Source organism: Carassius auratus, chromosome 36, assembly GCF_003368295.1.
Source record: "Carassius auratus strain Wakin chromosome 36, ASM336829v1, whole genome shotgun sequence".
Classification (NCBI taxonomy): Eukaryota; Metazoa; Chordata; class Actinopteri; order Cypriniformes; family Cyprinidae; genus Carassius; species Carassius auratus.
This window is the reverse complement of record NC_039278.1, coordinates 5,077,637-5,102,755: the sequence shown is the minus strand read 5'-3', so window position 1 is coordinate 5,102,755 and position 25,119 is coordinate 5,077,637. Positions and strand designations below refer to the sequence as shown.

Sequence of the window (25,119 nt, the reverse complement as noted above, 5' to 3'; positions counted from 1 at the left end):
CTGAGCCATTTACTCAGACCAATTATGGCAATAAAAAGTTGAGGAATCTAATAGAATGAAAATCTAATAGTATGATTTGCTTGTTCTTCCCGGCTCCAGGAGCCATTACAAGAGTGGAGGTTGTTAGATATTTATCACGTTTCACAACACAGAGCAAAAGATCTTTGGCTGAGTGTGGGGGTGTGGTGAGACGCTTATCCTACAAGACGAGACACGAGACTGGGTTCACGAGAATGAGACGAGACACATTTTAAGACTTTTTAAAAGAAATCCTCAATTATGAAATATATAGGGAAAAATAGTCTTTTATTCAACCGAAAAACACAGAATGCAAGAAAATGTATCCATTTAATAAATGTATCCATTCTAAAGAATAAAGCAGTGATTCACAAACTGTGGGGTGCAGCAAGGCTGAAGGATAGTGTAAAGTCAGCAGATTATTTTGCAAAAGAAACCTATGCATGGTGATAATGTCATATCATGTGGTCACTTGCCTGATAAGTAAATAATTAAATGCAAAATATTAATTTGACATATTTTAATTACCTCTAAATGACTTGCAGTACCTGCTTTAGCACTCTGTAATTAGTTGTAGCAGTGGTTGTATTAATTACAGACCACTAAATGGCGAGATTGAAGAATCAGAGTTGTATTGCAGGCAGCCATGTAGAGATATAAATGAACGATGCATGGTTCTGCTCTAAACATGTAAGTTACAAGTTTGTGAAAATACTGGCAGTGCCTTGTACGTGAAGCAGATGATGAATATCCATAAGATTCCCAAAATGACGTGTCTCTCACATATGCTGTCTGAGCTGCGGCTTTCTGCGTGCGCACAGCAACAATTTATCACAGCGTGCGAGTACCGCACTGAAATCTATTTACTGCTGTCTCACGCTTAAATGGCTTAAAACACTTTCATGTTTAAACTGACAAGGCTTAAAACAAGCGAGAACGATAACATTTCTTGAGGAAGCAGCACTAGCCCAACCGATCAGATGGGTGATTAGTTAAACACTGGAGCGTCCTGTTAACAGCAGGTAACGTTTAGCATATTTTCTTCACAGGTGAACATAAAATGTCTTACATACTAACATTGGTGAATGAGCCAGTGTAATGCACATATTTCTGAAAGGTCTGTGCGAGGATATTGTCACGTTCTCGCAAGACCAGTCACAACCCTAGCTAAGAGGCATCTTTCTGAAGGCAAAATCCATTTGAGTTGTCTAGCGCTCAGGTTATACTATCCACACGCTGTTGATTTTTCACAGAGTTTAAACTCATTATGCTACCCGAGGGGAGCTCGGAGCACTGCGCGCTTGATGAATTCAGCCTCTTCTCCAAGGCTTTTCTCTCTATCTCCAATGCACCGCTCTGGCAGGTGGAGGGAAAATGTGCAAAGTTCTGGGGCCGAGCAGTTTTTCCTGCCCTACGCTGTCAGGAAATGAGCAAGAGATCTTTTTTTACATTAGAGAAGATAGATCGCTTTGGCTTCGTAACCCATCCTGATCAAGCTAACGTCCTGTGTGTGTCGGAATACAAATGAAGCATTCGCAGCAACCAGAGATGGTTTACCTCTGGCCCGCAAGGACAGAATGGGATTTCAAAGTTGTTGTTTTTTTTTTTTTTTTTTTTTTGCATGTTAATGACAGCCTATGGAGAAATTCGGAAAACCAGAAGGATCTGCTTGACCTTGCGTCAGATGAGAAAAACACAGGCTCCGCTGTGCTTCCTGTCAAAATTTGTCAGAAAATGTATTCATCAAATGTGAAAATGAGCTGAACTCCTCCCACTGCCTACTAACTTTCACTGTGCTGACATACTGGGTTGTTGATATCGGGGGGGCGGGGCTGTGCACAGCGGATACGAACCGGAAACATTCATTGATCAGTTCTGGTTCGGCAGGGTCAGGATAATCTAGAGGTGCCAATGCAACAAGCTCTCTTATTATTCATTACTCTTACGACTGGGTCAGGGTAGTTTACCTCTGAAAACATGACAACACAACTGGTACCAAATTCCAGATTCAGGTTGGCTGATTTGAGCAGTGAATATAAGGAGGTTGGATTCATGTATATATTTCTCTCATCTGATAAAAATAATGTTTCTTTAAAAAATAGTTTCAGAGTTTAAATAATTAGATTTTTGATAATAATAAAAGTATTTGTTTCTAAATAGTCTGAAGAAAATAATGAAATGAATAAATGTGTAAAATTTTTCAATAATTTTATATTTAATAACATGTTTACATTACGTTTCACAGAAGTAACTTTTTATAAATAATGTTAATTTTATTATATATATATATATATATATATATATATATATATATATATATATATATATATATATATATATATATATATATATATAAACATAACATTATAAACGAACATTATTAAAACTTATTTGCTTACATAAACATATAGTTTATTTGAAAAGCAAATTGTTTTAGTAGTAGCAGCAGTAGCAGTGGTAGTAGTAAATATATTAAAATTAACATTATTTTAAAAAGTTACTTCTGTGAAACATGTAATGTAAACATGTTATTAAATATAAAACTATTGATATATATATATATGTGTGTGTGTGTGTGTGTGTGTGTGTGTGTGTGTGTGTGTGTGTGTGTGTGTATATATATATATATATATATATATATATATATATATATATATATATATATATATATATATATATAAACATTATTAACTAATGTATTAAATAAAGCTATCCCACTGGCCTGGTGTTTAGAGTCTCAAATGACCAAATAAAAAAAAGGTCTGTCAAATCACTGCAGCATTCACTGTGTTGCTTTACTATTTCAGCACCACGGACAAGTCCAGATAGACGCAGCCCAACTGTGCTGTTTTTCTGGTGCCAGGAGCCTGCTAGGAGCCAGTTGACCCCTGTGACAGCATAAACAAGATTCAGTAGGAGCTCAATATATGCCATGCCGCCTGGGTCTCTCCACCAGCCTTGTATAATTAAAAAAAAAGTCTCTCTGTGTGCTGAAAGATCCAAGCTTTTCCAGAATAACTTGCAAGAATAAGTTGCAAATGACTTTCTGATGAGCACTGCAGTTAGAGGCTGCTATATGTTATATAAGTTATTATAGTGGTGAATGGTATTATAAAGATATTATAATGCTGTGGCAGAATGCTAGGTTTTACTGAACGTTTTGTAAAATGTTTTGATTTTTAAGTCAAAAAATGTTTGAAGCAATAGTACACTCTTTGTTTCCACAGTCATTCTGACTTACCGTAGTGTACTTTTTGAAGTATATAGTTGCTGAATAAGATGTGTAGACTGAATATTATCATAGAGTTTGCTGCTGATTCAGTTTCTGTGTTTAGCCAAGGCGGCTGAGAGCTGCACTTCAGAAACCCGTTTATGGATGCAGAGGATGCTTTTTAATGTCAGAATCAACTCTCTTCTCTCCCAGATTCATTACAGTTTGATCATATCAAATGATTGCCCCCCGCTCCAAAAACATTAGGCTGCTGACTCCCCTTGGCATCACATGTCTCACTCCTGCAGAAATTGATGTTCGTCACTTTGCTGGAACATGTCTGACTCTAACCATATTCTTTTGAACAAGAGAGACGCTCTCTGGTTACATTCAGAGTTATAATGAAAGGCACTGAGTGGAAAACTATTGCAGAAATGCTCAAATTCGCCTCACTGTTCCTCAGGATTCATTTGCACTTCTTTTACAACCTACTTATCTAACAATCGCCGACACTGAGCTCTGATACAGAGTGGCCACTTTAGCTTTCAGCACAAGTTTAAATGCAGATCACTTCTGGTTTACATTCTGACTTTCCAGGGCAAATAAACAACATTGGCCCAAATTTTGGCTGCCTATGGATCACCCTATCTCTGCCAGCCTGTCCCTTATCGATTTTAATAAGATGCCAGCGCTGCATTTTCCCATGTTAAATGTGGCAGATCCTCTTTCTGTCTTTATAATTTTCTTATTTAAATCTGACATGGCTGAATGCGCAGAGCTTTACGGAGAGGCAACAGTCTTTAAGGTGATTTATCACGCAGCAAAAGCAAACTCAGCCAAAGGCAGGTGAGGACAACAGAACAAAAGACAAAACAACAGGTTTGAATGGAGAGATTTCTTTCACTCAGCAGTACGTCTCCACTCTTTTTAAGTCTGCAAGTACAATATGTCTTGATCGCTGCACATTGCACTTTTTGTTTTTCAACAGCTCTCAGCCTTCTGCAGTTAATTTAATAGGTGAATTTTGAAGGATATTGGTTATATGACTGATATCACAGCTAGGTGACTATTGTCACCCACCCACTGTCATCTTCAAACAACCCTGGAAACACACGGGACAGGATTTATGCAGTGCTGGAAGCAAGCAGTAATCACAAATGGAAGCATTATCATTTTGATTAATGCAGTGGTGGATTAAAACTTGCCCCTTTCACTAATCACCCAGGCTGTGTACCCACCGTGCCTTTGCCCCAGGCCTGCCATCCACTGTACCCATTAGAGAGTGCCAGGTTTAGTAGATCTTCAAGAACCGAGTGTTCTTTCTTTCTTTCTTTCTTTCTTTCTTTCTTTCTTTCTTTCTTTCTTTCTTTCTTTTTCCCTTTTTTCTGCTATATATACAGGCTCGGTGCCATAACACACAGCTTTTATATTTCTTAGGGGGGCCGAATTGGGTTGTTGTTGGATTGCACAAAATGTTTAAGGTGTGTTTTCCACGAGCTCTCAAATCGCTTGTCAAGCATGAAAACCTCAAAACTTGTTTTTTTTTTGAATCTATTATTGTATACTGCGTGCATAGAGTGCTCCCTTTAAATTGATTAAAAACTGTCACTCATTCATCACGCTCTAACAAAGAAAAAAAAGAAAAAAACAATGATTTTTGACAAACAACAGGTGACTATACATACACACACAAACACATTAGATAGATTGATGATACAGATTTCAGTTTCAAATAAAGCCTGCTCTTTTGAACTTTCCGTTCATTAAAAAAATCCAGAAAAAAACATCCAAACTATTTTTTTCCAAAATAAATAAATAAATAAAATCACAACTTTTATCCATAATTATAATTCATAATAGGAAATGCCACTTGAGCAGCAAATTAGCATACTAGAATTAATTGTGAAGGACCATGTTGCACTGATGTGTGGAGTAAAATCCAGCTTTGCATCACAGGAATAAATTGTTTTGCAATGCATTAAAATAGAAAACATTTATTTTACATTTTAATAATATTTCACAATATTACTGTATTTTTAATCAAATAAATGCACTTCTTTCAAAAAACTGGTAGTAATGGTAATTTTTCTGGACATTATCCGTTAAATTTATGGTTATTTCCTTCAACCTAAAAAAAATACAGCACAATGCAATGTGTAATTTGAAATCTGGAAAAAATACCTGTTCATACAGAAATGTATTTCTTATTATCACAGTACATTGGAGCCTATTTTTAAGGACTTTTCTTATCAATGTAATGCCCTTATTATTAAAAACATTAACTTTGGCACCCCTAAAATACCAACACAAGTAATAATAATAAAATGCAAGCATATTTAAAAAATCTGGAACAAGAAAAGTCAATGTAGATTAAAATCTAATAAAACCAAAATTAATTAACAAATACGACAGAAGTAAAACTAAAATAATACAATTCTACTAAACCCATGCTTGCAGGAGATATACTGCACCACCTTTACCACAATTAGCCTTTACTCAGCAGCAGGTACAGAGTGCCTATTAATGTGTGGTTTTGGTTATTTATTGCCTGCCCCCCTTTCTCCCTCCTGCTGTAAGGAAGTGTATTCAGAGAGGGAGGAAAGTGGTAGAAGAAGAACGAAAGTGAGGGAGGCAGCCTCTGCAGTGACCCCTGGGTGCCGGGAGCAGGGCCACATCTCAAAGCCCGCCGGAGGCGCATCAGTTATTACACCAGCGTCTGCACGGCATGCCACACTACACTCGGGGCAATGCAGGCGCATGCTGTAGCCTTTCATCTGAAGCCTCTCTGTGTCTCCCCAAACATCTGGCTGCACGTTTGTCCTACATTACGCCTGGAAAATGAACAATTTGCTTTGCCGGTGGCTGCCTTTGAGTGACAGCAATGACAACATATGGGAGATTGTCAGAAATGGCAGAGAAATCTCACAAGCCTATTTAATGTGCTCACTACTGTACGGGAACCCAGCAGAAATGTCCTTCTGAAAGACAGGTCTGACTGTCAGTGCAAAGCTATCATCTACAATAATTGTGGTGGTCGATACAGTGGTATGTGTCATTATGGCGGCCCTGCTTTAAAGTCAGATTTGTGGATTGGGCCTTTTTGTCTGCGGGCTTGAATTCTTCAAGTGAGGAGAGCGAGCACTGTTATTGACATTGTTTAGAGCTCTTAGCAGATATTAGATGCTGAGGTGGTTGGCTGAATGCTAAGCTTTCATCGTGCTCCTGTTGAAATGTAGCTTTCAGTTGCAGTGGGTGGAATGAGTCACAGAAGGTCAATCCGGTGATACACTTTTAATGACTTCAGTGTATTAATGTGAAAAGTGCATTAAAGCATTCAAAGGCTCGTCCAGCGCAAAACTGAGCATGTCAATTAATACATATGAAAGGATATGATATGAAATGACACAGAGCAAGATTAGCAAGGACGATTCTCGCTAGGTGAATTTAAAATAAAATAAAATAAAAAACGATGAGAAAGAATTTCATCATGTCGTAATTTGATAAGATGTGACGGATTATACTTTTTATGGTGATATTGCAAGTTATTTTTTGAAGAATGCATTTCTTTCAAAAGTGTACGAGGTGGCGGATCCCCTAAAATAGGTGACGAAACAAATTTAGGATTTGCTGGATATGGCTTGTCTTGTCATAATTAACAATTCACAACACCTGTTTAGTTTCTTTAGGACCAGCTTTTTTTGTAATGCCTAATCAAACAAAAATGTACTGTATCATCGCAACATTTGCATAATGGTATGAGTTAACGGTATGCTAAGCTAGTACTGTGAGCCATTAGCCAGAAAACCCTAATACTAAAAATTTTACTTAAAAATAAATAAATAATGATTGTATGTAGTAATAATAATAATAATAATAATAATCATCATAAACTGTAACTGTCATAATAGCTATATTATTTAGACAACATACTAAATTCCAAAATTTTGGAGGTTGACAAGATTTATAAAAATATGTTTTTGAAACTCTCTTAATCCATGGCTGCATTTATTTGATTTAAAAAAAATACAGTAAAAATAGTAATAATGTGAAACATTATTACGCCATTAATTTCTGTCAAATAAATAAAAACAATTTGTAGAATTTCTAATCAGGCACTAAATAAAAGACTACCCTTTAAAAATGCTTACAGCCACGGAAATGCTTCGGGGTCATAGAGAGACTCTTTTCAACTGGCTGACTCAGTTGTTCATAATGGCGGCATCAATTTTATATTTAACTCTCTCAAAGGCATATTGAAGACATTAGTGCAGAACACTGGCTCTCATCAAGTGAATCAGAACATGCTGTGACGTGTGGAACCTTCCCAGCTGTGACGCTGCAATCACACGATTTGGATGACAGTTGGGGTCTTCCTACTGGAGATAGATCTCAGTGCACTAATGTACAGACACTAATATTTCTTAATACAGCAGCTGCACTGTTGTCTGATTGCATCACAAAATGTTTAAAGGGTGTTTCCACGAGGTCTAGAGTGATTAAATGTAAAGTTTTGCTGCACAAACTTTGAAAGAGAATCTTAAATGTGGACCTCTGAACATTTTTTTTTTTTCATTGGATGTGAGTGTGAACTTTAAGTTTTTATGGGCTTAGAAAAGCATTTGTTTGGTTTTCTGCTGTAAAACAGTTCTGCAGTTATGTCACGCAAAGCTGATAAATAGAAGAAATCTGGTCTCTGAAAACTAAATTATGATACGGTAATGCATTTTTGATTGTAAAATTATTCAAAATGTTATATTTTATTTATTTTCAGAGTAGGCTCTCAAGGGGACTTGCTTAGGGTTTCATTTCACATATTCCCAAGAGACCAGTTAGTAAAATCCCATTTGTGTGAGTAGGAGAGACTGTGGAGTGTTGTAACGATAAATTGTAAAACTATCAGTTTAACCAATTAGAAATGAGCTATAGGGCTTGCAATCATTCATGTGATCACTGTGTGACAAATTCGATAAGGATGTATAATTTTGTACCTGTCTAGTAATTTGATTTGTGATCATGCAAATTCTAAACAATAGATGATTATCTTGTTTAATTTAATCCGTAACATCTAAAAACATTTCTCATCTCACTATTAAAATTTAGTAGTTTACTCTGCTAATTTAAACCGTTTAGAGATAAGTAGTATATTCATAATTCACTTTCATTTGAAGTAGATGAATATGAGGTATTTTAACAAAGTTTGAGACGGGTAGTGAAAGAGAGAAAAAAAAAAAGTTAGACTAAAAAAATCACTCAGTGGTTTGTGTGGTAGTTATCAGACAGTGTTACTGTATGTCTACATGGATATTCCTCATGAGCATCTCATGGTTAGCATTCTTCACAGTAATATTAGACATGATAAAATCCACAACCTATGGGACCAAACTACCATTATGGGTTTTCAACAGATGCACTTGGGAAAGATTTTTTTTTTTTTTTTAATTCCCAGCAAGAGCGTTGCAGTTCCTTTGTCAGCCGCAAAGGGCGTCTTCGCTCCACTTTTGAGGCGCTCGCATCCAGTTCCTCTCCGTTCTGAGGGCTAGTAGAGATTTCGGCATTTTATCAACCCGCAAACCCACAATCGTGAGGAACGAGGGCTAAAAAATCCCTCTCTAGTCGTTTACCTTCATTGCGACATCTAACTGCACCGGGATGTGTTTATTTATTTATTTATTTTTCTGATGAGACGACGGATTATGGATTAACATCAGTCTTAAAACTGCATTAGAGAAATCGTCTGCTGCTTTACTCTGCGAAATAGTTGGACCGAATCATGTCGCTGTCACAAATGTTCCTTGCTTGAGCTTTTCCTTCGTTTGGATTGTATTTTTCCCTCCTCCTGCCGTCATTAGTTGGAGAGGCACTCTGGAAATGTAGGGAATGGCTAAGAGTACTGGAAAAAGAGCTTCATGGTAATTATGTGGATCATTTTATCTATCTCGGGAGCTTCTTGCGTTGTTTGACTGTCGTGTTTTGTTCATTATATAATTTAAAATATAAATGCATGCAAGACGAGCAGAAATAGCACAGCAAACTCGTGCATTTGACTGGATTTTAGGACTCCGGGACTTCAATAAAACTCTTCTAATATGAAATTGTACAGAAAATGAGCTTTCACCGTCTATAGTTACCTCATAATGTAAACAAACCGAGAACATAAGGAAGAAATCAACTGGGATGTGACGTGCCTTTAACTTAAATAAGCATTTAATACACTCTGCAACCCTTAAAGACCCATAATCAGGAGTCAGATGTATTTAAAGTGTAGCCTACACTAATGTGCTCACCCCTCAACTTGGAATGAGAATTATTCTGTTTTGATTAAGGTGATTCTCATTTCATCCTTCTTAATTATAATTAATTAGTCGAGATCATATTAACTGACTGATAATGAGGTCTTGAAAGGTAGGCTATCTCTGACTCAGACAGCTTTGACGTCGCAGTCGTGTATGGAGCGTGTATCGCCTATTCATTTATTATTTGTTTCTCCTTTCGATGCATATCATTGAGGTGATGAGTGATGGAATGGCATTTTGGAATATTATCCTGCGTTAATACTGGACGGCCGAGAGTCTCGAGACTGGGGGTGCTTTTTCGGTGGGCAACTTGTGCATCTCATGGCGTAGTGATAGAAATGCCCGCGTGATGATCAAGCAAACTTGCCATTCACGGTCGAAGCGACTGCGTTTGTAAAAACGACAGAAACCTTAGATTCTTGTTTTTTTTTTTTTTTTTTTTTTTTTTTTTTTTAATATATATATATATAGAGGCGGTTTAAGTTCGAGAATACCGCTTTTTGAAGAAGAAAAAAATAGTATTTAAAAATATTACTAGTTCATAATAATAATAATAATATAGTATTTATACTCCCCGTCATGTTTTCGTATGACTTTCTTCTGTATAACGCGAAAAAATATGTCAGTCAGGATGACAGTCTGAGTCCTTATTCACTTTCATTCCGTATTTTCTGCATGCCGTGTAAGTGGATGGCGACTAGGCTGTCATTCAGATAAACGTAGTTTCTGTTCAGCGGAAGAGTGTCATACGAGTTTGGCACAACGTGAGGGCGAGGAAGTGCTTTAAATTATATTCGTTTCGTTGAGGCGCACAGTGTTAAATACCGAAATTTCACCAACGTCAAAACCAGGCAATTTAGCTTTTTTCGGCCAGCACTTAATGTAATACTTGTAAGGTTTTGGGGCATTTTGGTCAGTTCGGTTTAGCTTAAAACATCTTTGAGTTAGCCTAAATGCGCGTCATTTACAAAAACATACTAGGTGAAATATCACCTTAGGGCCATAACTATATCTTAAAATAAAGAATATATTAGTCCTAAAGGTCGTCCTTATTGTCATACTATTTTGTCAAAATAAATAAATGAAAATAAAACCCAACGAACTAACCGTGTTGTGGAGACTAGTTTGTTTTTCTTCTGTCTGCCTAAAGACCAGGTACCAAATGTGTACAGGGGAGGGAGCCAGTCCATAAATAATGGACTCTTCCTGCTAATGTTGCTTCATGGATTCTGATAAATGAAGACAGCCGCCTCCAAGGCCCATTTGTGTCTCCACACGAACACGTTTTATGTACTCCGCCATCCTCAAATAAGTTTTTCTTATCTTTTTTTTGCTCCAAATACGCAATATGACGCAATATGACTATAACACTTGAATTTTTTTCACATATACCTTTTAATGTCACTTTTCTATATACACAATTTATCTTATGTAACTGAATTTTCCTGTGTAATGCCAGTTATGGTTTAGGCTAGGTACCATGTGTCATTGCAGTGTAAAGATGGCAAATGTTTTTATGTTCTTGCTGTCAAGATGCTTAATGGTGTCTCCCTGAAGTTTACTCTGTGATTGGTTGGAAAGTGTTTCCATTTACTGAGTTGACATTAAACCTTTGTTGGTTACATGGTGAGTAATTACCAGGGCTTTGTTCTGCCTTCATTGGCGCTCTTCATTATGCGGTATGAGAATCACTTCATAATCAGCACGCAGAGCGTATGTCACTGTTTGAAAGTGTGAAGGGGAAAGTGATCTCTGTGTGTGGATTCTCAGTGGTCGTCTTCATAATATTCCTCCATTTCAGTTCAGCCGACTTGGAGGTGTTTTGGTTTACAGTCTGAAACAAATATTGAGTCGTGATCTTGGTGTGAATTAACTGTGAGGTTTCTTCTTAAAGTGAACGTTATGGTTCTGCAGATGTATACTGAAGGTCTGCTATTATAATGCTGTGTTTTCCCACTGAGGTTTATAATTATCTGAGACTGAATAGTCTTTTTTTAGGGAATATCATAATTACTATTGTGTGCCTACTAGTTGTTTGGACAGAAACCACCACCACAGTGAGAACTCACTCTCTCTTTAAAAAGAGATGAAGCAAGATTGTATGTGGCAGATTATGTGACAACATTGTTCGGTCACGCTGTTGTTTTTTTGTCTGTTATTCTGTTTTACTTTAAAGGTGCACCGGGTTCAAAATAATTTTGCATCTAAAGAAATCAACAGTACTTATAACAGATTTGTTTAAATAATGTACTGTATACTCATATGAGATGAAGATTCATATCGGTGTCGTAGAAGACATTCCACATATTGGTCCACCTTACTGATGATTTGTTGTTGTTGTTGTTTATTTATAATATATATTTATAATATTTATATCAAATGAAATAGTAAAACAAATACATTACGGTTATTCCTAAACAACAACAAAACATATTAATAATAATATTGGCAAATTGTAACAAATGTTACAATATATTTTGAGCATATATGTAACATCTCCAAGTCATGAATTATATAATGCAATATGCAATTATATAATGTATAATTTATTAAGGAACATCTTATCAAATTCAACAGGTATACCAGCCATATAATTTAGAGACTTTTGTTTCCCGTTGAATGCAAAATGTAATGTTATTATCGAGTGCTATTCTTAAAGACCCGAAATATAACATTCATTTGTAGATCTGATCTAATATCAACTGACTGATAACAATCAAGTAAAAATGTATTACTATTGATAAATGCGTTTAAAACCAATTTCCAGTCTATTTTTTTATGCTACGATCACATGACCAGCTGAATTTTGCTCGCTTTATCTCGTTAACTCTCCTATTATTGGACACATAATAGCAGAAGTAAAAGAACAATATGCCTTTTTTACTATATCAAAAACATTTTTGTGATTATTGTTATTATTATTTAAAAATATAAATAATACTTAATGCACCTTTTAATTAGATAGTTAAAGAGTTTGGAGTGCTCATTCCAGCAGTTCAGATCATCTTATTCAACATTGTGTCTCAAACGCTTCCAAATCCTCCTGAACTCTCAACCACGTTGGCGCGAATGGAATATTAATTCACTGATCGTGCGCCATTAAATGTGATTAAGGCGATGCGATTTGTCTCCCTGCATACATCCTGTGTGGATCATGGCACACGTTGTCTCTTTACTCTGCTTTATTGTGCAGACGAGTGCCTTTGTTTGACTGTCACCTGCTTGTTTTGTTTTGATTTTAAATTTTATTGTAGTTTTTCTACTGCAAGAAAACGATTATTTTGCTGTAATCATTTAGGCGTAGCTGGCATCGCTGTTCGCAGCAAGCTGGAGGGAAACGACAATAGTTGCCCTTTGAAGAATACGCTGTTCTTTGTGTTTCACATATCTGTGCTGTCAGGTTCGGGATTTGCCGTGCATTTGATGAGGATGGCATTAGGCCCGCTACATCCTGCTCACCTTTCATTATTCCTTTGTGCCTTGATCCTTCAGCAGAATTCAGCTAGTGTACTATTCATCTTTACAACGTTGAATAGATGTATACTTGTGATTATTTAATGCATGTTGGTTCAATTTGTTAAAAACAGCTGTGCGATTGTTTAAAATGATCTTTTATAGTAAAAAAGTAAATTCTGTAATTACTTACTCTTGATGTTCCAAAACCATAAGACTTTCATTTATCTTCAAAACACATATGAAGATTTCTTGAATGAAACCTGAGATCGCTCTGTCTCTCCATTTGAACGTTCAGGCAACCAAACGTTAGAAGATCCAAAACATAAACATTGTAAAAGTAACCAGAATAAGCTGTTGTTAGCCACAATGATTATGGTTGCCATGTCTCTCTCTCTGAATCTCTTTTCAAAACACACTTGGTTTGATCCATTGGAAATGCGCCTTTCATCATGGCTGAAGTGTTCTTTTGTTCTCCCATGGATAGCTCTGCGTTCTCTGAGAGCATTGACCTTTCTCCATCTGTTTGTGCACAAACTGGCCACCGTTTTTATGATCCCTTAGGATTACATCCTTTTTTTGCTCTGTGGGAAAGACATTCTCGTAAAGGTAGTAGAAGTCAAACACAGAGTATTCTGTGCGCAGAAAGTGCCAGACAAAGTTAGACTGTCTAAATGGACTGGTGCGTTTGTTTCCGGAGAAGAACACAGTTCTGGGAAGCAGTTAGCTCCCACCCACTGTTGTTATAGCAGTCAAAATTCCACTTCCCACCTCTCCATCGGCAGTGGAGTTTGAGGACAGTATAGGATCGATGGGCGCCTTGTCGTTCTAAAGGTGTGATAGATAGACAGCCATGTGTCCTCTCAATCCCCTCCAGCCCTGCCTCCATCTCTGCCAGCTGAAGCCGGTGTTTACACTTGGACACCTGTCTACTCGTCACTCCTGCTTTAGACAAAAGATTTAACGTAGGCTGCCAAGCGCTTGCTAAATTTGAGAACAAACCCATTGTGAAGCTAACATTTGCACATATTCTGCATGTGTTACTATTAATTGTTCTACTCTCTCACAAGTAAAGCTTCCAGAAGGAGGTTTTCCAGTGATGCCACTGAAAAAACATTCTGGTGATCAGTTAAAAAAAAAAAAAAAATATTATTTTTCTCTTATGTGAATCAAATTGCAATTGCAATATCTGTCAAAAAAAAACAAAAAAAACATTGCAATTAGATATTTTCCCCCATATCGCACAGCCCTAGCATGGATGTTTAAGGTTCTTCATAAAACCAAAGATGCCAATTAAGAACTTTTATTTTTAACAATGTATTATGATTAAATATTCTTCAAACCCCCCTTTTCGAACCTTTATTTTTAAGTGTGTGAAGAGCATTTTAATAATCCAAAGAACATATTCCACTATAAATAATCTTGGTAACACTTTAGAATAGGTAACACTTGTTAACTACTAACTACGACATTTCTCTCAATAAATTCTTAATTGGCTGCTTATTAATAGTTAATAAGGTAGTTGTTAGGTTTAGGTATTGGGTAAGATTAGTGAAGTGAAGTGAAGTGAAGTGACATTCAGCCAAGTATGGTGACCCATACTCCGAATCTGTGCTCTGCATTTAACCCATCCGAAGTGCACACACACAGAGCAGTGAACACACACACACACACACACACACTGTGAACATATACCCGGAGCAGTGGGCAGCCATTTATGCTACGGTGCCCGTTGGGGGTTCAAGTTGGGGGTTCAATGCCTTGCTCAAGGGCACATAAGTCGTGGTATTGAAGGTGGAGAGAGAGCTGTTCATGCACTACCCCCACCCACAATTCCGTCCGGCCCGAGACTAGAACCCACAGATTGGGAGTCCAACCCTCTAACCATTAGGCCACAACTTCCCTTAGAGATATAGAATAAGGTCAAGTAGAATAAGTCATTTATATGTTCTAAATTCGCACTAATACATGGCTAATAATCTAGTAATATGCATGCTTATAAGCAACTAATAGGTGTTACCTATTCTAAAGTGTTACCATAATCTTTTGTGTAATGTCAGGCTCCATGGATGTTAAAGGTTCTTCATGGAACCATAGATGAACAGTGAGTTTCATTCAAATCCAGAATTGGGTTCAGGTCAGGCCATGATCGGATCAGTTTTTCTTTTCCACATGCCTTGAATGCAGAACGCTTCTTGATGTTTAGCTCATTGACCAAAGGCTAATGTGAAATTTCTGTGGGATGAAGACCTAAATGTCCTGCATGCAGTAATCAGGCTTAATCTGTCAAGTACTTTATGGGTTTTGCAGATTCCTCTTCAAAGCATTCGTCTCTCCTAGTATTAAGAATGATATAGAATAGATGCTCCTATTTTTTCTGTTCCATGTTTACAGGCATTGCAATTCCACTACTTTCCTAATAAATCTTTAATTATGACATTGATAACAGCGACTGTAATTTAATTTTCTACATGCAACTTATTGCTTATGACTAGGTTGTGTACAGGGGGGGTTTCCCAGGACCTGTTACTGTAGCTTGCAGAGCATCATGGAAAGCAGGCCATCTACTTGCATTATAGGAAACGTAACATGTTCTTATGTTAATCCCACACATGCAGCATTCAGATTCATGATGCTGATGTCCTTGCAAATGTGCATGTGGGAGGAGCTGCTTGCTCAGAGACACCAAGAGCAGCAAGCCCTCACTATTGACAAAGCGTTTTTTGTTTTCACACATTACAGTTCTAATCTGGAGAACTTGCACCACAGATATTACCAGCTGGCAATCGGGTGAATATTATTAATGTCTGCAAACTTGACTTTATGTGCTTAAACCTAGACTTTTGAAGTGTGGAACAAAAATGTGCTTTTTAGTTTGCACAGTTTTTGGAACAAAACTACAGCCCCTTCACTGTGACAAGTATTTGCCACATAGCAACATGTTATCACAGCAAGTGGAACAATGTTAGTACCTATAATTCACTTGGTGATCACCAGTACTGAATATGCCCAGAACTTCCTTACTTTTACTCTTGTTCAGAACTGCCTGAACGACATCAGAGCCCACTTCCTCTTTATATATATGAGCATTAGAGGGCATGTGTGTGCATGTTTGTATATGTGAAGAAGTGAGTTGGGTATATTTGTGTTGGCTGTGCAGATATGCCTCTAGCCTGTACCTTTGTAATGAATAATGCAAAAGCCCAGTGGTGGTCACACACCTCAGCATTTCTGCAAGCATTCGCTCTCTCAGGTGCTGGGAATGAGTAATGCCTAATTGTGTGTGTTTTTGTGAGAGTGTAGGCATGCACATTTGCATATGTGTTTGTGTGGATCATGGCTTTAAAATATGATATTGTATAAAAGTCGTCATTTAAAACGGTACGCAACAATAAGATCAGCTCTGCTGCAGCCGTCTATGTCTTCTTGCTTTCATTTTGTCTTTCTGTTCGATTGACAGCTTCTTGTATGTTGTCATCGAAGCACGAGTAGTTCTGAAATCTTCCACTCTGATTTCTGCATCTGTGTTCTGTCAGTAATGCAGCTCAGTGCAGTCTCGTCATGAGATGGACGTGTCCTCGTTGCGCTTTACTCTAACATGCGTTTGGTTTACGTACAGTGTCATCAGAATCTTAAAACAATAGATCACTTGAAAATTATAATTCATTATTTGAATTTATTTCAATTTATTTTTTGCATATTCATACCGTCTTTCATTCTACAAAGGGTGCCTACAGGGGGGCCCACAAGATACTGCTCAGGCAATGGAGGATTGTGCAGTTTTTTATTTATTTTCAATGATACTTGAGGCACTTTGCAAATATTTAATTACCTATGTAAGATGCCATTTATCTAGCATGAAAAGAGAACGGATGTCATCTGTCACTTTGTTGTACCACTTTCGACTGATGTGCGAGTGGCGTTACTGACAGGACTGATTATATGATGGATTACTCCGTCATGCAAATGATGGTTAATTTTTAATGAGTCTTTGATAGCAGCTTTACTAAACTCAGCGTCTTCTCAGTCAGACCTTAGGTTCCCCAACTCACCTGTACCACTATCCTGACCTGCAATCTAAGCATATTCACACATAATCACATAAACCTTGGCATATACATTTCTCCCAAAGTCTTATTGCGGTTGAGAAGAGATCATTAAGGTGAGCGTGAGTTTGTGTGGGCCTGAAGCTAACGCTGATGAAATGGCCGCAGATTTGACCGACTGCTGCAGTAACTCACTGTTCTGGCTTGTGCTCACAACTTTTGACAGCGCTTGCTTAAATAATCAGCCATTTGTTTTCCGCTTTCGACCACCTTTCTAATCAAGAACTGTACTCCATTATACTCAGATGCCAGTATGTTGGAAATTGAGAAAGGTCGATTTGTGTTTTGACTAAAATTCATTATTGTTGCATACAGTATAAATCATATCTTTAAATCACAGGAAACAAATAAAGTATTTCATGTTTGGGGTCAGAGATTTTTTAAATTTATTTTTTATAATGTTTGTGATTAAAAAAAAAAAAAAGTTTATTTTGCTCTCCAAGCCTGCTTTTATTTATTGATTTGTTTATTTAAAAAAAAAAATTTATCTTAAAACTGTAAACATTGTGAATTGTAATAATATTGTGAAATATTGTCACGATTTAAAATAACTGTTTTTCTGTTTTAATTTATTTCAAAATGTTTGAATTATTGTGATGAAAAAACTGATTTTTACGTGTCATAATCCTTCAGAACTCATTCTAAAATGTGCATTTGCCACTCAAGAATACTTTTAAATGGTTAAAACTTTTTGTTGTTGTTGGCTTTTTCATAATAATAATAATAAAACGACAGATTTCCTCCAGTGCTGTCCATCGTTTGGATGTGATATATGAACATATTTGGGAAGGCTCTATTATTGTAGGTGTGCTTGAGTCTTCGCTGAGGCTCAACCACTGTAACTGTAAGTGAGATTCACAGTCCCTGCTCTTTAACAGGACAACTCACAGCAGGAGCTACAAGATAAGCACTTCAAGCTGAAAGAAATGACAAAACACGCACAAAAAACCTCAAGAGAATAGACAACCAAAGCATAGACCAACGGGGAAAAAAGTAAGAATGTTTTTGCTTTATATTTCAGAACTAAGTGGCATCTATTTGAAAAAAAAAAAAACAGCGAAATATTTCACTAAAAATAAGTTTGTGGTATACGTTTTAAATGATGAAATAAAAAGATCTAGATTAATGGATTCTAAATTGAGAAGGTTTTGCATTTACATTGGACCATGCGAAAAATGTGTCCTCTGTTCTTTGGGGTGTTAACCAAACGGGTGTTAGAAGAAGGAGGATGATGTCATTATTGTACCAGGCCTTCAGAATGAGTAAATGTAGCTGTAACATGAATAAGCAAATACATAACATAAAGATGTAGAGGAAATTCAGATTGAGAGTATTTTATGGAGATTTACAGTCTCTGTGCTGTGGATACTTTCTTTTTCGGCAAGGGATCACTGTGTTAAGATCCCGACAGAGATTGTTACATACTGTCCCAGAGGATTCAGAAATCTTTATCTTTCACTTCAGTTCCCCAGGCCATCTTTCTATCTCGCTCATTTCTATGCTTATATATTGAAACAAAAAAAAGTGTTATAGATACAAATTTCATAGTAAAATTCAGTTAATCACCAAGAAAACACTTGAAGTAGAAAGATTGAGATAGTATTTTCTTTACTCCAAAAATCTTCTTTTTTTTTTCCGTCCCTCTATTGTAAAAATCTCCTAGGCGATTTTATAGGCTCATTAAGAAAACAGTACCCAATCAATTTCAGTGGATTTCACATCTTGCACCCCTGTTTATCCGTTCACTAATTATGCGATCATGCAACAGACTGTTTTGCATCTTTTTGAAGCCTGTCATTGATAGGCTACCGTCAAAGGAGCAATTTGTTTTGAAATATGAAGTGAGGGGAGCAGAAATGTCAGCTGGTCCAAAGTGAGATTGACTAATCATGGATAAATAAAATACTTCAGCTAACAAATTCAGTTTTGCAGGATGGCATGCGTTATTCTCTTTACATGTGTTTCTCTGCAAGACTAAACTCACAAGAACCCTGTGAAGGGATATAACCAAATATTCAAAATTGTATGTGGTAGCTTAGAAATTGCTAATTTAAATTATTATCTTTTTTATTATTATTTGTATGTTTTAATTCATATTTTTTTATACATTATGGACTTTTATAAAAGCTTAAATATGAATGCTTATAATAATTAGCTAATATTAAAATAAGATACATTAAAATAAGACTTATATACAGTCTTTCAATTTTATTCTTATTTTTATTCTAAGACAATTAGACGCTGTATTTAATGGGTTTGTTTGAAAAACATTTGAATTCAATTCAACGCTAGCAGTTTCTGTTTCACCATTAATAAAATGCAAAATGGCATTGCTTTTACTGAGATCGGCATTATTTTATTACAGTAGATTAGACCCCGGAGCCACTTATTTTGAATAGACAGAATGGAGGCTCTTTAAGCATTGTCTGTGGATGCCATTATATGGGGTAGAAGAAAGGTCAGCTCCTGCACTTCCATTCAGCCTTGTCTGTTTCCTGTCTGGCTGTGTGGCCCTCTGTCCGTGTCTGCTGACACTTCCAGTCGTCCTGAATGATCTGGTTGTTAGAGGGTAGTCGGCAGGGGAGGCTGTGTGTGGTGGTACAGTAGTGCTCAAGACAAACACCCCATTGTTGTGGAACATAAACCCTATTGTAGAGCCAAGGAGGCAGGGATGCTTTTCTCATTTACCGAAAGCTTGTTCTGAATCCGCCTGTCATAGTGTCCACTGGGTGAGACTCACCCACACTGTAAAAAATGTACTGTGGAATTTACAGGATTTTACTGGCAAAAAAGTTGCCAATAAAACCCTGTAAAAATGATGTTAATTGCTGTAAAATGGATTACAGGACATTACTGCAAAGCAAATAACAGTTAATTGCTGTATGTGAAATACAGTAGTTTGTAGTATTTTTTACAGTAGCATTGCATTTTACAAGTAGTTTATTTTACAGCAATATTTTGTAAATCCACTAAAGTACAGTATTTACCTGGCAAAAAAAAAAGTTGCCAATAAAGTCCTGGAAATATATTTTACAGCATTTTTTGTAATTTCATTAAATTACAGTATTTAACTGGCTACAAAAGTTGCCAATAAAATCATGTAAATACCCCTAAATACAATATGATGTTGTAATAATTTTACAATGAAACTGCTTTAAAGAATAACAGTAAACTATAAAACACTGAATGCCTTATCATGAGCTCTATCTTAATACATGTACAAATGAATGAAAACCAAGTCAGTGATGATGCAAATAAGTATTTATTAAAGCTGGCAGAAAGACATTGCAAGGCTTTTACTGGTAAAATGCAATGTTCAGTCTTTCAACAGTTAAATCTTATCATAAAAATAGCATAGCATCACAAATAACTGTAAAAAAAAAAAAGACATATTCAGAGTAGAACATTAACTTTCTATAAAAATGAAGGTCAATCAACAGAATTTGTATAATTTTTAAAAAAATGTTAAATTTAAAAAAAATATATGTTTTAAAGAAAAGGATTAAAATAAAATGCTGGAATCAACATTAAATCACAAATTCTGTTCTGTTTGATCTTATGTTCTATTAAATTAAGAATATTCCTGCAAAAGACAATTTAATAAATACATACTGAAAGTCCATCAACTTTCTGAGATGAGCACACACATGAGGGTTGTCCCTCTTCTCTGAGACTTTTCCACTTCCACTTTGCCTCTATGTGTCCATCTTGTATCCAGTGAGTGTTGTGTTTCAAGAAAACAGCTGCACATAAAAACAAGCAGAAGCATCAGGATAAAGTTATGTATCAAATGAAACTAGCTCAATAAAATAAATGTCAAAATGCCACTTATACAATACAATCAGCATTCACCAGTACTTAAAAGGTTACTCCACCCCAAAATGAAAATCTTGCCATTAATCACTTACCTCCACGTCGTTCCAAACCCGTAAAACCTTCGTTCGTCTTCGGAACACAATTTAAGATATTTTGGATACAACCGGAAAGATTGTAACTGTCCCATAGACTCTCCAGTAAATACCACTGTCAAGGCCAAGAAAAGTATGAAAGACATCATCAGAATAGTCCATCAGTGGTTCAACCGTAACGTTATGAAGCGACAACAATATTTTTTGTATGCAAAGAAAACTAAAATAAGGATTTATTCAACAATTAGCCTCCTCTGCGTCAGTGCAGTGCCATTTTTGGAGAGTATCTGTTGGACACACACTACATAGCCTGTTCTGTGTCAGCTGGGTCACATGGACATGCTTTCTATGTTTATTTACACTTTGATTTGAACGAAAACAGTGTATCTGTGTGGTGCGGCTGACATTATAAAAAATAACAACTTTGTTGAATAAAGTTGTTCTTTTTGTTTTCTTTGCATAAAAAAATTATTCTTGTAGCTTCGTAAAATTACAGTTGAACCACTGATGGCAGGTGGACTATTCTGACAATCATTTTCATACTTTCCTGGGCTTAGACATTGTTAATTGTTTGGCAGTCAGTGGGACAGACGCAAGCCTCCCGCTTCTCAACTGAAATATCTAAAATTGTGTTCCGAAGATGAACATAGCTTTTACGGGTTTGGAACGACATTAACAGTTAACAGTGATGAATGACTACATTTCATTTTGAAGTAACCTTTTTCGCGAATGAAATTACTTAAGTAAAACTTGTTACCTTTGAAAAAATGTATGTGTGCAAAGATGCCTGCTCCCGAGACGCACAATGTTGAGGTATGAATTCACAACCATCTGACCCTCAAATAGTCAAAAGCCACTGGGTGGACCTGAAATGAATAAATATAAGCAATAATGTAACCTACTATGTAGTATTTCAATATAAAATGTAATCTAAATTACAAGTTTATCAAATTATTTAAATAATTAATACATTACCTAATGAAATCAGCTTCAGAGTCTTGAAGCATCGAACATTTCTCAACATCAGCTGCTATTCTTTGCACCTACAAAACATAAAGAAAATAATCTTGTGATTTCTTTAAAGCATTATGTACTGTAAATGAGACCAAAATTAACACCCAAAAAGGCATATATTTTAGAATAAACAAACTATTATAAATTATATAATTTATAATTATAAATTGAAATATTACATTGTAGAACTGTACCACCAATCAAATTAAATAATTAACAGTGCAAAATTATATGAAATTTGAAAATACAATTAATGTTGGAAAAATGCAATGCTACTTATTAAACCTGAAACGAATCCGCCAATAGGTGGCAGTAAATAACTTAATGAGGGAATCAACTGAGTCATTCATTGAACCGATCCGTTCAAAAAGATGAATCATTTAGCTCAAGTTTGGAGAGTTTTGATTTGAGACTGAGCAAAATAGTTTTGCTTTGGTCTTTGTTTGGAACTATATTCGTTGGTGAAATACAACTACAGTTAATATTGTGTCTAAAAAAGTAAGTAACTTGTTAACTAATTGTTTATTGAACTATGTATTTGCAATCGTGATACTCATCAAAACAGCTCACTTGTGATGCTTCTTATATCATATGTTATGAATAAACTCAACAGTTGAACATTTACCTCATGTATTTTCCGTGAGTTTATGTGTGCCGTTAAGCTTGTTTTGATGTTGAATGAAACGTTAATGTAATCAGAATCAGTTCGCGTTTCGATGCTTCCTCAGTATTTTTTTCTTTTCTTTTTTCTTTTTTAATCAGGCTAACTTATCCAGTCGGGCATATAAAGATGTCTTTCACTTATTATAGTAAGGCGTCGAGTCAATATGGGATAGTTGAACACTACGAATGAAATTTCAAATGTTGCTGTTCGTCAGTTATTTAGATAGATATTAACGTTAGTTACTATGACAATCGTTCGCATTAGGTAAACACTACTTTTAAATGCTCTCAATAAGAACATTTTACTTCCAAAAATCGAACATTTGGCATAACTATGCTATGATAGCAATTCCCAGTTTACTGCACAGAAGTTACCAAGGCCACTAAATGTCAGGATAGGAGGCTATTGTGACATGAAATTGCTTATAGATTAGATAAAAGGTTATATTTCTTAAGTATAATTAAGTGAACTTACCAGGAATTATGAATAAAGCTTCTTATCTTCAATCGTTCTCGGGCTGCTCCAGTCGGCTGGGTTTCTGAATTTGAATGATGCGCGCACAATCCCATAATGCAACACTACAGTAAGTTAGTGTAGGAAACACCTGCTTCTTGTAAATGAATTACAGTTGACGTGGAAATATACTGATAAAAACTGTAAAACCTTATTTGACCCATAATGCATTGCGAATTACAGCTGCATCTTGTATAATGTTTATACAGTAAAATTCTGTAAAATTTTGCTATAGAAACTACAGCAATTTTTTACAGTGCACGGATATAAATGAACCTCTATTCCTTATTATGACTTGTGTTCTTTGGGGGATCCAAATATAGTTCTCGCACATTTGCAAGGTGGTCTCAGATCGGTTAGCTGACAAAGTGAAGATGATGCACTAAATGAATGTGGAAGATTTTGTGGTGCTGCTTTTTGATATTTGGTTTCCTATTGTCTTGTTTTTGCTCCAGACTTTGACTTTTTGATAAGAGAGCTCCGATCAGTATTTTTAGAGCCAATCACTGATAATCGATTACAGGAAGTAAGTTAAGATGGTATTTTATTTTATAATATATAATTATAATCTATAATTCATACTAAAGTTGTGTTTATAAGGAAGCTCCTCCATTTACAGGTAACCAGGGAAACGCTGTATTGCTGCTGTTTCATAAGTGCCACCTGCTGTCAGAGAGTGAATCTGCGTCTAAATCAGCCCATCTACTGTTTTTGTTGCGTCTAGATATTTTATCCAGTATAATTTCACGAAGCTGAAGTCAGACCATTCGGTTTTTGCTTCAGATGAATGATATTACATCTAATTAAATCTAAATTAAATCAGAAACTGCTCATGTATGTAGCATCTTTGTTTGGATTGTCATTAAAATGCCTCTTATTTTAAATGGCTACAGATAACACTGCCTGCCATAGAGCAAAAACATCTTGTTCATGAAATTGTATTTTAATCCTATTTTATCTCTTGCTTTAAAAACAAATCAAGAATTTTGAGGACACAGCTTTGTTAACGTTAATTCAGTAGCTTGTTAACTAATAATTTTGATTGTTGTCAAAAGTAGGCTTTTAGTAGTACCTAGCTAATTCTAAAATGTGAAAAATGTAACAATTCTGGGCTTTCTGCAGCACTGGTAGTACCGAGGAAAGACTCAATTCAGTACTCGCTGATATGTAGATGCTTTCAAGCGCTTCTGTGCATATTTATATCGTTTTCTGTGAAGAGTGATCGAATGGGCAATCAGGCTTAAGTCCGAATCCACACATTGTTCACTTGACCTAATTAAAGCAATACTATATGGCTATATTGAACAATATTTGAAGGATACATGCCAATGTGTTAAAATATTTTCTTCATTAATAATTAACTCATTTCCAAACAGTCAAATAAAATAGTTAAATACTTTCGGGCTATGATACTGAAATTGATTCTGAAAATCATTTGTTGTAATGTATAATTAAGAGCTTGTATTAGAGAGCTGATTTTATGGTTAAGTCACGGCCTTAAACTGTAGCCTGCAAATACTTCTAGAGAGAAGAATATATTACTTTAGGGCACGATCCTTGTCTTTTATTCCTGCCATAATTAAATTAAAAATGTCTTGAAAAAGTCCTCAAAGTCCTGGAAAATAGCTGAAAAAGAGCAGGAACCCTGACAATAGACATAAACTTAAAACTAGTTTTGTTTTAATATCAAACATTATTGTCAACTATTTGACACACACACACACACACACACACACACACATATATATATATATATATATATATATAATATAATAATAACATTTTCTATTATTAATAATATATCCTTTTAAAAGTATTACTATACGTCTATTTTTGGGAATATTTTAATGTGGTGCAACAATCAACATGGAGCAAAAAACTCCAATTCAGATTGTAAAATGCAATGATATTCATGAATTAATGATTTGTGATATTTGGA

At 35.8% G+C, this 25,119-nt stretch overlaps 1 protein-coding gene across 5 annotated transcripts in view; it reads left to right on the top strand.

The window, feature by feature from the left end:
- The window catches only part of nlgn1 (neuroligin 1), a 242,022-nt gene that overhangs the window by 32,129 nt on the left and 184,774 nt on the right, over nucleotides 1-25,119 (top strand). For 2 of the 5 annotated variants that reach the window (XM_026220931.1, XM_026220929.1), the window contains exon 1: nucleotides 8,703-9,138. The exons of 2 other annotated variants lie outside the window; for them this stretch is intronic. The gene's annotated coding sequence lies outside the window, so the exon portion shown is untranslated. Of the gene's footprint in view, nucleotides 1-8,702; nucleotides 9,139-25,119 lie in introns of those variants that run through there. One more of the 5 variants, XM_026220934.1, reaches the window with a different exon arrangement.